At 38.5% G+C, this 13,660-nt stretch overlaps 1 gene segment (V, D, J or C); it reads left to right on the top strand.

The window, feature by feature from the left end:
• Positions 1 to 1,767: 1,767 nt before the first annotated feature.
• LOC311516764 (T-cell receptor gamma chain C region DFL12-like) lies at positions 1,768 to 13,036 on the top strand. The segment is given in 4 exons: positions 1,768 to 1,837; positions 10,195 to 10,500; positions 11,712 to 11,783; positions 12,894 to 13,036.
• The last annotated feature ends 624 nt before the right edge of the window (positions 13,037 to 13,660 follow it).

The raw sequence follows: 13,660 nt of genomic DNA on the forward strand, positions 1-13,660 counted from the left end.
TGTCATGAAAGTGTGCCACCAATAATTAAATGTTTGTCTATATCACGCACCTTGATATCAAGGCCCTACCTGTATCTGTCTCTTACCACTTCATCCACCTACAACAAACCCATTTTTATTAAATGTAAACACCTGTGTGAATGTATAATTATGGTTGCACATTTAAAATAGAAAAAGTCAGCAAGAGGAGGAGGAGAGAGGATGATTCTTGTATTTCTCTTTTATTCACTGCTCCTGGGTCCTAGAAGTGGGGAGATTTTGACCAGTCCTTACAATCTATCACAGAAATCATTGTGTAGTCTATAGCCTTCCATATCCTATTTTATGCTGTCATTTATCGCTCATCACTGAAGTGGCAGAGTGGTGATGCATTGGGGTGATCCCAGTTGGTATGAGCCAGGGTTATCTACGCTGCTACAAAAGGAATGGTGTTAAACAGCTTCCCTTCCTGCTGTTGCAAGTGTTTTGGAGGATAGGATTAAAATTCAAAATGATCTAGACAAACTGGAGAAATGGTCTGAAGGAAATAGGATGAAATTCAGTAATTTGGGTGTATTTTGTGAAACCTCCCGCTGTGGCACTAACGGCAGTCGAGCCCCACCAAGGACACCAAGTGCAGCAGTGTTCGTGCTGGCGTTTTTATGCTGGTGTCACTTAACCCTGCTCAGAGCAGGTCTACAAGACATGGTGGTAACAGGCCAGTGAAAGCTTTTGCCCTCACTACACCAGTTCTCCCAGGGATCACCAGGGAAGATTCACCAGCACGATTGCAATGCTGGGAGATATTCCCAATAACCTCTTGGGCAGTAGACAAGCCCTTTGACACAACCACCTGTACATTTGGGAGGAACCTCTCACTGTATGTTCCTTTTCTATTTTTCTTACCCACTGTCAGTTATTTCCCAGAATTATTCTGCAGGTGAGTGAGCTGGGGGTGGCCGTGTCTGTGTCTGTGAGAGAGATCAAATACTCTGGTTAGTTCCCTTCCAACTGCTAGAGTGTCATCCACCCCTTTTGTCTGAAATGAGGTGGGCTCTCTCAGATGTTAGCTCTGTTCTGTTTTAAAATGCCTGTGTATGCAGAGGAGGACCATATCCCCCCACCTCCCCGGTGCCCTCCCCCTCCCCAGTAGCCATGTAAAAAGACACCAGTAAATTGGTAACACACCAACTACAACAATCCCAACATAAAGCAAAATATATAACCAGGGTACAGGCTCCCAGCTGCAGTCTATGGAGCTCCTTGTGCTAGGCTGTAGAGAGCTGGCTGATCACATAATGCTGGTTCCTCCTCATTGTCATCTATTCAATTTCAGTAATACACGTAAGAATGAAATTCTTTCCAGGTATCATTTTTACATGTAAGCAATTGATACAGAGATGTGATGTGATTGCGGATGAGAGAAGGAGGAGGTGGTCAATGCTATTGGGAATGGGAGAGGGGTTGTAGTCCATGAAACAGTCTCTCTTTTAATATGTGGAAGACACAATGAAAATGTTTGAGAACCACCTGATCCAACAGTCTATTTACAACATTAAAATCAAATGGAAGCTGTAATCTAGTTGCCATTTTAAAGGAGTGAGGATTAATTAGCAGAAAAGCTGGAAGGACAAGTAAATAGAGTGACTGGGAAGAGAATTTATGTATCAGCTTTATGGGGGCACAAAAATGTGAAATCATTAAATTCTCCAAACAGTCAAGAAAGCAGGAATGCTTCATTCGAAGTATTTTCCCCATTTTGGTCAGAGTACCACAGCTTCTTGTAATATGAAAAGTCAACGTGACACTTCAAGCTGGATCAAGTACTTTGGCACAGGAACCAAACTAGTTGTTTCGCGTAAGTATTTTTATTCTTGGTTGTTTTTCTTTTGGTAAATAGAATCAAGGGACAAAAAAATTGGACCGAATAAATAAATATTAAACAAGGAATTTGCACATAATCCGTGTTTTGCTCTTGACCTGTGTCTAGAACTCCCAAGGACACCACTGGGTTCACTGAGGACAGTATATGATCCTAACGAGTCAAGTGAATACAAGAGTAAAAGGCTGGAATATTTACTGAATAGCTGTTAAGAATCGGGAAGGAGGGAAATGGAGAGCTTTACATTTAAAACATTGGGCCAAGTTCATCTCTCTTGCAACTCCATTGAAAGAGAGTACAAATGCCAACAAGTGTAAAATTCACAGCACAGGTTTCAATTTAGCAGGTGTGGGATTCTTAAAAAGTTTGTTATTGTTAGGACTATATCAGTGTACGATGATTAACGGAGGAAAATTGCCGAAGGTGCAACTGTCTTCAGGTTCTCGGAAAGTTGTTTTACCAAAAGTATCTTTTCCCTTTTGCGTATAATATTATTTATCTGATTAAAGCTACAGAAACAGTCCAATCAATAATGCAAGTGCTAGTTAATGTTGAGTACGTAACAAATGTCATTTTCTAAACTATACATTAAGAGCATGTTAAAATGTAAAGTGAAACACAGAGATTGTGCTTTGACAAAGGGCAGAGAGGGAGAGCCAGAAAAAAAGGCAAATCTCCTGAGTCTCACTCTGGTGCTTTAACCACAACACCATCCCTCCTATCCAGGCACACTGGAGATCATAGGACTAAATCCTGCTCATCCACTGAAATTAATGAAAGTGTGTGATGACCAGGAATTCACCGCACTCAATCTTCCATGCCGAGATGTATTTCAAGGAACAAAAACCATTTTTGGTGGAAGGTGGCACAGGAATTCACAAAGCGCATAAACTCAATTTAATACTCCCACAATTAAGTAGCCGATAGCAAGCCTTGTTTAGATTGTGGACTTTGTATTTAAAATATGAACGTCAGAATTTGAATTCAGTGAAATTCATACCTTCATGATTCATTAGTTTTTGTAGAGGATTTCAATGATGTGAGTATGGAGTAAAGTACTTTGGCTCTGGCACCAAACTGTTGGTTTCAAGTAAGTTTCTCAAGATGTTTTCCAAGCATACATTTACTCTGGGTATTTACCATGCTTGTTATCCACGACAAAAGCAAGCTATTCATAAATATACTGGGTGAAATCCTGATCCCACTAAAGTCAAGGTCAAAACTGCAATTGATTTCAGTGGGGTCAGGATTTCACCCATTCTAGTCTCTCTAATTCAGAACGAACCAGTTACGCTTGCGTAATCAATGAGAATGATGTAAACTGTTTGGAGATCTTGTTTGGTATTGTCACACTGTGAGATCATTATGCAAAGATATTCTGAAGTGGAACCACCCATTGTTAGCAGTAAATGTGAAATGTAGAACTTATGGTTTTTGTACAATACCATGTATTTAGCACCCCGTCATATCAGTTGTTGAGCTTCTTTAATGCTCGCTCATTTAAATAGGAGTTGAGGATGATCAGCACTTGGAGGATCTGGCCGTTATGTAGCATTAAAAGGTACATTTAAAGTAGTAATATCTTAATGCAATTGTGTTTTCTTTCCTAAAAAAAACTCCAGTTCAGGAAGGCACTTAAGCATGTTTCCATTCATATTCAGCAACGTATTTAAGCTTGCACTTAATTAAAGGCCAAAACATAGGCCAAAATGCAATAAATCTTGTTGATTCCATATAATAATGTGGAATAAAAAGGTGTGCTTTTTTTACATAAACACAAGGTACATGTGACAGAGTAATCATCTGAATAATCATCTCTTGTGTAGGGGTCTATACCCCAGACCAGGAGAACATCCATAGTTCCATTCTCTGTGGGGGGGCAAGCCAAAGAGACTATACTGGGGTACCCCTGTGCACCAAAGAACTGTGGGGATCAGGGATAGGTGAGTGGTGAGGGCATGGAATGGCTAGTGGGTCTGTGACTAGTGAGATCAACTGGCCAAAACGCCTGCTCAGTGGGTGGCATAGGGGCAGGTGAAAGGTTTGGGAGAAAGGATGAGCACTGGAACCAAGAGAACAAATATTTGTGAATACTGTATATGTGATTACTGACATAAGCATTTTAGATTAGTATTGTAATTTTCTATTGCACAAAATCAGTTCAAATTCATACTAAAACATAATATGCCATCACAAAAGAGTGGAGGGGTGCAGGAATGAAAGGGTCTGATCCAGCATTAAAATTCCCCATATTTTAATAAGTATAGGATTGAGCTTGTAACATGCATTGTGAGCCCAGTCCTGAGAGGTTCTGGTCTGCCACTGACTTCGAAGGGAGTTGAGGCAACTCAGTACCTCAGGATCAGAGTCCCTGTCAGTTCTGGACTAATTTAGGCACACTGCATGGTACAGCGGGTTTCTTCCCCAACATATTGAAATACTGTTGTCATAAGACACGGAATTTTCCAAATTTTGCAACAATTAAATGAGTGATTGTTCTCAACAACAAACTCAAGCAATATGAAGGAAGATATTCTATAGTCTGAATCAAATTCTCCTCTCATTACATCAGTACAACTCAATCTCTGCTCTCTCGAGAATTTGGCCCAACATATTTTGTAGCCTGTCTATATCAGCGAGACTCTATGCAACATGTGCTATAGAAAGTCGAACTAGGATTTGGCCCTTGTTGCATAAAGTTCCATAGGGCCAGCTACATTTAGGTTGTTAAAATATGCATCTCAAAGTATCTCTCTTCTTTGTCATTGAGACTTCAATAGGAATATAACCAATCCCCAAGCCTACTGGCGTTTTACGATTCCTTTTAATTATACTGCACAGGAAAGCAAAATTGGATTAGACAGTTTTACATTTGAAACCATTCAGGAAATCATTCAAAATAGTGTTTGATGGGTGGAAAGATGTCATGAAACATCTTGAGAAAAGGGGATAGGTCACAGTGTACTGTAAATTTTTTTTCTAATTATATGTTTATTTATATTGAAATTTTTAAAATGCACCCATTCGACCACTCTGACAGTAGAGGGACAAAACCACTAAGCATCCAGCAGAATTTAACTGAAATATCCTTTTCCATCAATCCACAAGGCAAGAGAAAATACAAGTCTAACAATAGGTCTCAAATGTCAACGAGATCCTCTCTAGTCAATGAAGTGAATGATTTTCTGTTAAACCGAATTTAAAAGCTACCAAATTAATATTAATATACAATATTTGAAAATACCAATGTATGGTATTACATAAATATATTGAAATTTTCACCATTGGCTCTCAGTTGTGCCTATTTAGCAATATTTGTTCAGATCTGATCCCTCTGAATAGAAATGTCTTGGGCAGATTTTGTAGTAAGTTGCGACACTGTGGGAGCTGCAAAAATATTTGAAACTGGCACAAAACTTGTCATAACGAGTGAGTTTTCAGACAAACTATTTTAAATGTTTCATAATGGCAAAATCTATCATATTAAGCTCAATCATTTATCTCAATGCAAGAATGTAAAGAGTCAAAAATGTTATTACGAGTGTAATAATTTATTAACAACACTAATGTTAATGAAATTGTAAGTCACTGGCTCGCAATAGAGAAATGTCATAACAATCCTTTGCTCTTTTCGGTGTAAATAATACCAGGTACTGAGTGTCCTCAATATTTATTGGTTTCAGTGGGAAATGAGAAGTGTTCAGAACTTCAAAGGCACATTCGGCACTTTGGTAGACCAAGCACATAATGCAAAATTAAAATTACAAGCATGCCATTTACTTATTTTTTAATAAATTCTGACGGCATAAAGGCCTTTGTTCTCAAATAGTACATCAGTGTTATTTAAGTGTGATAGTTTACCTATAAGTGGCATGCAGATTGCAAACACACACAAAAATAGTTAGCAGTGAGTCACTCACAACTTAACCCTGCAATTCTCCCTTTAGAAAACCTCCCATTGAAACTAATAGGAATTTCTTTTGAGCAAGGAGTGAAACCAAAGGACCCAAAGTCAATTGCCATCTTACAAAAAAAGAGAAGTGATACTTAAAATAATAATATATCACATTCTATCCTTTTACAACGTGCCTTCCTTGTTAAAAGTTCCACTTAAATTAGACAAGCAAGGTGTTTTGAAAAGTTAAGTTGGACCAAAACAACAATAGCTCCACACTGGAAACTATATTTGACTTGGAAATTAAGGGTCTGATCTTCTTCAAATGTCTTATGCAAAGCCCATTGAAGCCAAAGGAGAAAAATCTCATTGGCCTCAAGGGATTTTAGAGCAGTGAAGCCAGAAATCTAAACTGAGGCCAGAAATTTAAAACTGATTTTGCTAATGCATCTGCACAGCCACTTATGCAAACACACATTCTGCTTATATATGTACAAAATTCAGATTTTATATTGGATAGACATCCATCTAACCATGTACAAATACAAAAAAAAATGCAAGTGTTTGCAAAACTGTCAACATGTAAATGTGACTCCAATTTCTAAAAACATCTAATGAGAAATGCCAGAAATAATCATTAGTTTTTGCAAAGCACAACATCACTGGACAGGAAGCTATGTAAAGGTTTTTTGAATACAAACAAGACTTGAGTGAGTAAATCATTTGGTAAACCTACTGGTCAAGCCCAATCCTGTATTCCTGGGTGTTTTTGGTGCACATAGAATGTAAGATTGAGCTCCAAATGTTGAACTAATTTGTACCAGAGCATGAGCATCTAAATTGAAAAGAACTGAAAAATCAATTCCCTTAATTGGTGACAATTTCCAAAATGAGGGAAAGTTCTTTAATGAAGGTATTTTTTTTTTTTTGGTTAGGTAGTCTAACATCTCAGCTGTCTTCATTTGCTTCTAAATTTTTAGATATTTTAAATACTTTTTGACACAACCCTAGTTACAGGGTTATTGTTTGGTTCCATTCAAGATAGATTCAGAAAACTCTAGAAAAGCCAGACAGCACAAAAATAAGCTGGAATCATTTTAGAAAAGGAAAATTCACAAGCTTTGACATCAGTGGGACTACTCACAAAGCATAAAATTAAGCACATGTGTAAGACTTTGTGGGAGCAGGGCCTTAGTATTTATTAATCTATTTGTGTCTTAGTTGACTAAAGACAACAGCTGACATTATTAAAGGAGCTTGAATCTGAAAGGGATTTGGGCACCTAAATCCCTTCTTGCTGCCTTTAAAAATTCCAAATAAATGTTTTGTGGCAAATAGGTCAACTATTTTGTTAAATGGACTCTAATTGTTCACCTCTAATTAAGTGTTGGAACAAATGGAGAATGCAAAAGATACATAATGCCCATTTGGGGACCTCTGACACTACTGAAATATCAACAACCTTCTGTTTCTTCTTTGTGATGGACATTTATAACATGAGAATCTTGCCTCGTTCTGCAGAGAACACTTCTTTAGCTGTTAGCTGGGTTGGGAACCTTAGTCTCTTGGTTCTATCCCACAGTAACAAACAGGAAACAGATATTAGTGGCAGTAGATGTGTTTTCAACCTGCTCACTTCTTCTGATAACTAGTACATTCAATATACTGTTTAAAAAAAATGTATTGTTTACTGTCACCCATATGAAACGAGCAGACAGATAGCGATTTTAATATGGAAGTCTTTTTTGGTCTAGTTCAGAATTTATTTTTTCATGTACTTACAGAAATTCAGGGATCAAATAATATTTTTATCCTTTCTAGTTCAGACTTTTAATAAAAATATTTTGGTTCTGTTTCATCCATTTATAGCAGGCAGCAATTTTTATAAATTTCATGAAGTGATTTTTTTGCAATTTTTTTTGATCAGCTCTACTCCAAGAGTGACAAATTTAATACTGTGGCAGAATTATTTAAAAATAATTCAGGAGATACAGCAGAAGTTCACTGATTGGCACTTTGCTCATCAGTTTCGGGATTTGGACACGAGCAGCAACATTCTCTCTATTCCTCAGCAAGATTTGATCGCTGAGTTCTGTTGAGAGCTCCATTATTAATAATGCTTCAGAATCAAGATTTTCAGAAGTGGTTGACTAAAGTTAGGCTCCTAAATACTTATTGGGGTATTTAAGTGGCGTGATTTTCAGAGGTGTTGAGCCTTAAGCATAACGTTCCAATACGTTGGCCAAATACATGAACAAAGTCATTTCAGGATGCATCATCCTTGCTAATTTCGGAATTGATATTTGTCATTGAGGGATACATGTTAAGATATTTACTGTAATTTCCCAAAACAGCGTTCAGCAACATTTCCCCTGAAGTTGTATCGGCCGGGTCTACAATAGAATATATCTTGTATGTTCTTATATCATTTTAAGGCGAATAATTGATAAAAAAAATTCAAAATGGTTCCTGTCATAAATATAAAGGGAAGGGTAAACTTCTTTAAAATCCCTCCTGGCCAGAGAAAAAAAATCCTCTCACCTGTAAAGGGTTAAGAAGCTAAAGGTAACCTTACTGGCACCTGACCAAAATGACCAATGAGGAGGCAAGATACTTTCAAAAGCTGGGAGGAGGGAGAGAAACAAAGGGTCTGTGTGTCTGTCTATATGCTGTTTCTGCCGGGGATAGACCAGGAGTGGACTTTTATAACTTTTAGTAAGAAATCTAGCTAGGTATGTGTTAGATTATGATTTCTTTAAATGGCTGAGAAAAGAATTGTGCTGAATAGAATAACTATTTCTGTCTGTGTATCTTTTTTGTAATTTAAGGTTTTGCCTAGAGGGGTTCTCTATGTTCTGAATCTAATTACCCTGTAAGGTATCTACCATCCTGATTTTACAGGGGGATTTCCTTATTTCTATTTACTTCTATTTCTATTAAAAGTCTTCTTGTAAGAAAACTGAATACTTTTTCATTGTTCTCAGATCCAAGGGTTTGGGTCTGTGGTCACCTATGCAAATTGGTGAAGCTTTTTATTCAACATTTCCCTTGAAAGGGGGGTGCAAGTGTTGGGAGGATTGTTCATTGTTCTTAAGATCCAAGGGTCTGGGTCTGTAGTCACCTAGGCAAATTGGTGAGGCTTTTTACCAAACCTTGTCCAGAAAGTGGGGTGCAAGGTTTTGGGAAGTATTTTGGGGGGAAAGACGTGTCCAAACAGCTCTTCCCCAGTAACCAGTATTTGTTTGGTGGTGGTAGTGGCCAATCCAAGGACAAAGGGTGGAATATTTTGTACCTTGGGGAAGTTTTGACCAAAGCTGGTAAAGAGAAGCTTAGGAGGTTTTTCATGCAGGTCCCCACATCTGTACCCTAGCGTTCGGAGTGGGGAAGGAACCTTGACAGTTCCGTTTCTTAGTGTGGAAAAGGCTTAAAGATTACTTTTCTAACTCTCATTTTAAAGGTGCTAGCCCAGGTTCTTAAATAGTATACACAGTTAGTTCAGGGCAAATTAATCTCCTGATAGAATATTCTAGTGTTTTTTAAAAAGAGGCCATATTAAAAGGTTTGTGGAATCTTTAATATCCTCCGCTTCAGATACATCTACACTGTAATAAAAATCCTGTTACACCAAGTCTCTGAGCCTGGGTCAATTGACTTGGGCTCGTGGGGCTCAGGCTTTGGTGCTAAAAACTGCAGTGCAGACATTCAGGCTCTGACTGGAGCCTGGGCTCTTAGGCCACCTCTGTTGTTGGGTTTCAGAGCTTGCGCTCCAGCTCAAACCTAAACATCTACACTGCAATTTTTAGCAGCACAACCTCAGCCCTGCAAGTCAGAATCAGGAGACTTGGGCCAGTTGTGGTCGTGCTGCGGGTCTTTTACTGTGGTGTAGCTGTACCCTTCCTCTCCTTATCATGGTGTCTTTTACATACACATTTTGGGTAAATAAAGGGGAGATTTTCAAAGTCACAAATGTTTTGAAATGAATCAGAATATAAAGCTGTACTCAGCATTCATTCAACAAGTGTTTAATATATTTTGAGTTTGAAAGCTATGTTAGTAAGCACTCACAGATCTACTGTTCCACAAAAACCTGCATTCGATTCAAGCATATAAACTTCTGCAATTCTAACTCCCTAAAGCTGTAACTCATAAGTGGACAGTTTACTCCCATCTTCAGAATTTAATAGGCAGTAACAAAAAATTATCAACTTAAAGTAGGTAAAATACATTTGGCAACGAGGTATGGTTCCCATGCTGAACTCAGAGTTGAGATTGTGTGCTTGAGTGCAAGTTGGAGGAATTGGATGCAAGAAATCGCTTCCGCTTTCAGATCTGTGAATTCCATCTTTATTGCTTCAAAAGCAAAGCATGAAATGTATAATGCAATTCTGAATTTACTTAATTCCTAACAAATTCATTTCTCTCTCTAAAATGAATCCAGACAAACAAGCAAAACTCAATTCCAGAAAGATTCAGGTCCTGCCTCCTTCTACTGAACAAGATGGGAAAGTATCATACATGTGCCTCATTGAGGATTTTTACCCAAATGTTATTAAGGTGACTTGGGAAGGCCACAAGAAGAATGCAGAGGATAATGCAATACATGAGGAAATTTGGCCCCTTGGTGACGATCAACCTTCATACTCAATGAGCAGCTGGCTGACCGTAGATAAAAATAGCAACAAGAATTATCGCTGCAAATATCAACATGAAAGCAAAGAAGATTCTCTCCCAATTGAATCTCCAGGTATATACTATATTATTAAAACTAGTTCTATATATATTCAGAGAGTTCACTGTTTCTTTACAATAAAACAGTAAAATGTATGACTGTTCCTGAAAGGGTTTGCGCTCTCCAGGCCACTATTAGTTTCCATCTCTCCATAAGCTGGCTGTCACTGAAGCTCCTCCATCAAAAGCTCAGTTTTGGCTCCTCTCCCCCAATTTAAAATCATTCTATAATGAATGAAATGTTGGCTGAGATCCTCAGCTAGTGCAAAACAGCAACACTCCACTGAAGTCAATGGAGCTCTGTAGATTTACACCAGCCACGGACCCGGCCTACAGTGTTTGGTTTTGAACAAGGGATACATATTGCAACAAAAGTAATAACACACACAGCACCTAGCTTATTAAAACAGACCAGAAGAATTACAGAAACCAAAATGAAAAAGATAATCCCTTTTCTCTTGCATTAAGAGAAGTAATTTCTGTTTGGTTCTTATCTGAGATACAATAAATTAATTACAGCAGATAAAAATCAAAAATACCTAAGAGATGGGCCTTAGACTGTATCCTCATCAGGATTATTTTCTTCTGCCTCTTGTACAGCTATTAGATAACATTACCACTACCCTGAATGCCAACAATCTCAGGCTGCCTCAGGCTCAAGACAAAACCAGGTGGCCAGGTTTTTATCTAACGAGTATACGTACACATTCCAAAGGGGCAAACACAACTGAGTAATTTGGTGGGACAAAATGCATCTGGCTCGACATGAACAGAAACTTGCATACACAGAAGGGCCAACGTCCAGAACCTGCAATCAGATCGGCTAGTCCAGACCTCTGCACCCATGCAAATGCCAAAGACTTCAAGTGAGCTCCTAACAGGCACAGAGGTTTGCACTGACTGATCTGATTGCAACATCAGTACCTAAATCTCGATATAAGGCATACAAGTACTCACTTGCAGGAGCATATGCATTTTTCCAGTTTTATCTCTAGTTGGTTTTGCACATCAGTTACTTGCTACTGAGCATTTACTCTGGGGATAGAATCTCGGTGCTCATTTTTTAAAATATAAACTTTCCATATTTGAATCACTGTAGTTATAATATTTTCACCATCTTTCTCTTTGAACTTCTATCAAGAAAAGTATGCCTTCATTTTCAACAAGAATCCCATTTGACAATTAAATCCCTTTTACATGTTATGCTTTTATCAGACACCTTTTCAGACACCATTGTAGTGCCTCAAACCACGGGAGGTTGTATCAAGAATGCTGAAAACAGCACCACGATTTCCACAGGTAATTCTCATTTTTATACAATACAGTTAAGAATTAAGCACTATTTGATATGGTTAAGACAAAAGAGATAATATTCTCTCTTTCTAAAAGCTCTAAACATCATTACTTTAGATGTGGATAGACTCCCACTCTGGGGGTGCTCTGGGGCTGGAGTACCAATGGACAAAAAATAGTGGGTGCTAAGTACCCACCAGCCACCTGCCGATCAGCTGTTTAGTGGGAGGCATTGGGGGAGGGGCGGGAGCCGGTGGGGAGGAAGAAGTGGGGTGAGGGCAGGGCACGCTCAGGGGAGGGGGCAGAGCATGGTGGGAAGAGGTGGGGCGGGATGCGGGGCCACGGGGAAGGGGGCAGAGCGGGGAGGAGAAGAAGCGGAGCCAGGGTGGGACCATAGGGAAAGCAATAGAGTGGGGTGGATCACCCACCTGGAAAAGAGAAAGTCAGCACCTGTCGCTGTAAGTTAACATCTGCTGTGGGTTACCAAAAGGGTCCAAAACCTAATCCCCACAGGCAGCTCAGGTTTCACGTTGTAGCAGTCCTGCTGAAATACATGTTTTGGTGGGATTTGTTGTGCTTTGTTAACATGCCTCATGGGTCATTGTTCTTTAACCTACACATGCCACTGGTCCTTAATCTAACATTTAACATGTTAAATTACAAAAAGTATTCAAAGCCAAACTTTTCAAATGGGGCGTAATGGTGCTGAAAGCTTGAAGACCCAACTGATTTCAGTGTCATTTCAGTACTTCTGAAAATCAGACCACTTGATTGATCAGCTGCTTGGATACAGATTCAGAACAAATGTAGGTTTCAGAGTAGCACCAGTGTTAGTCTGTATTCCCAAAAAGAAAAGGAGTACTTGTGACACCTTAGAGACTAACAAATTTATTTGAGCATAAGTTTTCGTGAGCTACAGCTCACTTCATTGGATGCATTCAGTGCATTTCCAATCATATACCATGTATACCTATGCCATATTGCATAATTACTGCAATCATATACCATGTATACCTTACACTATCACACGTGGTTTTATAGTTATTTTTCTTTGCGGCTATAGAGTATGCAACATTAACCACTTGTTGTTCTTGTTGTTGTTGTATTTTGTTGTAGATATTACAGACAGTTTCATGCACAGGACGGCGTATTTAATATACATTGTCCTACTCCTGAAAAGCACCATGTACTATGTCATCGTACTCTTCTTCATCTACAGGATGCAAAGTCCAATCAAGCACCAGGGAAAGAAACCTTAAACTTCTGCTTACAACTTCCAATGTCAGCATTTGTGTCTGAAATTTACTTTCCTTTGCCATAAGCCTGTTCGTATGAAATACCTTGCTCTAAATATTAAGACATGCATTTCAATTTGATTTGGTTGGCCATTTCTCTAATTAGCACAGATGGCTTCTTCTGCTTGAGAGCGAAGAGTTTTATATGTGACCATATTTCCTATTTTAATTTTACTTGTAACTGTGGAACTTCCAGGGCTGAGGCTACACTCCTTGATTTCAATAGGAATATTGCATCACAAAGTAGTGCAGAACCAGTCTTTAGGCCCTTATCCTGCAAAAACACAAAGAACTTTCTGGTTGTGGATAGCCCAACTGCATTCAGTGAAGTCAATGGGAAAACTTGTCCCATAAATATTTGCAGGTGTGGAGTCCTAATCTAGAACTTAAAATTATTTCTCATTTCTTTCTACTAAGAACACTTATTTGCTTTATAAAACAAAAACAGGCTTCTGATATATGACTAATTTTTTTAACTGAAAGATTAATGGATTTTAAATAAAATTCAGTATTGCAGAATTCTGTCAACTATTTATTTCTTTAAAGGAAATCAATTCTAGGAACTGCAGGGGAGGATTCCCCAGTGGT

This window comes from Lepidochelys olivacea (genome assembly GCF_965140295.1).
Source record: "Lepidochelys olivacea isolate rLepOli2 genome assembly, chromosome: 2".
In the NCBI taxonomy this organism is placed as follows: Eukaryota; Metazoa; Chordata; order Testudines; family Cheloniidae; genus Lepidochelys; species Lepidochelys olivacea.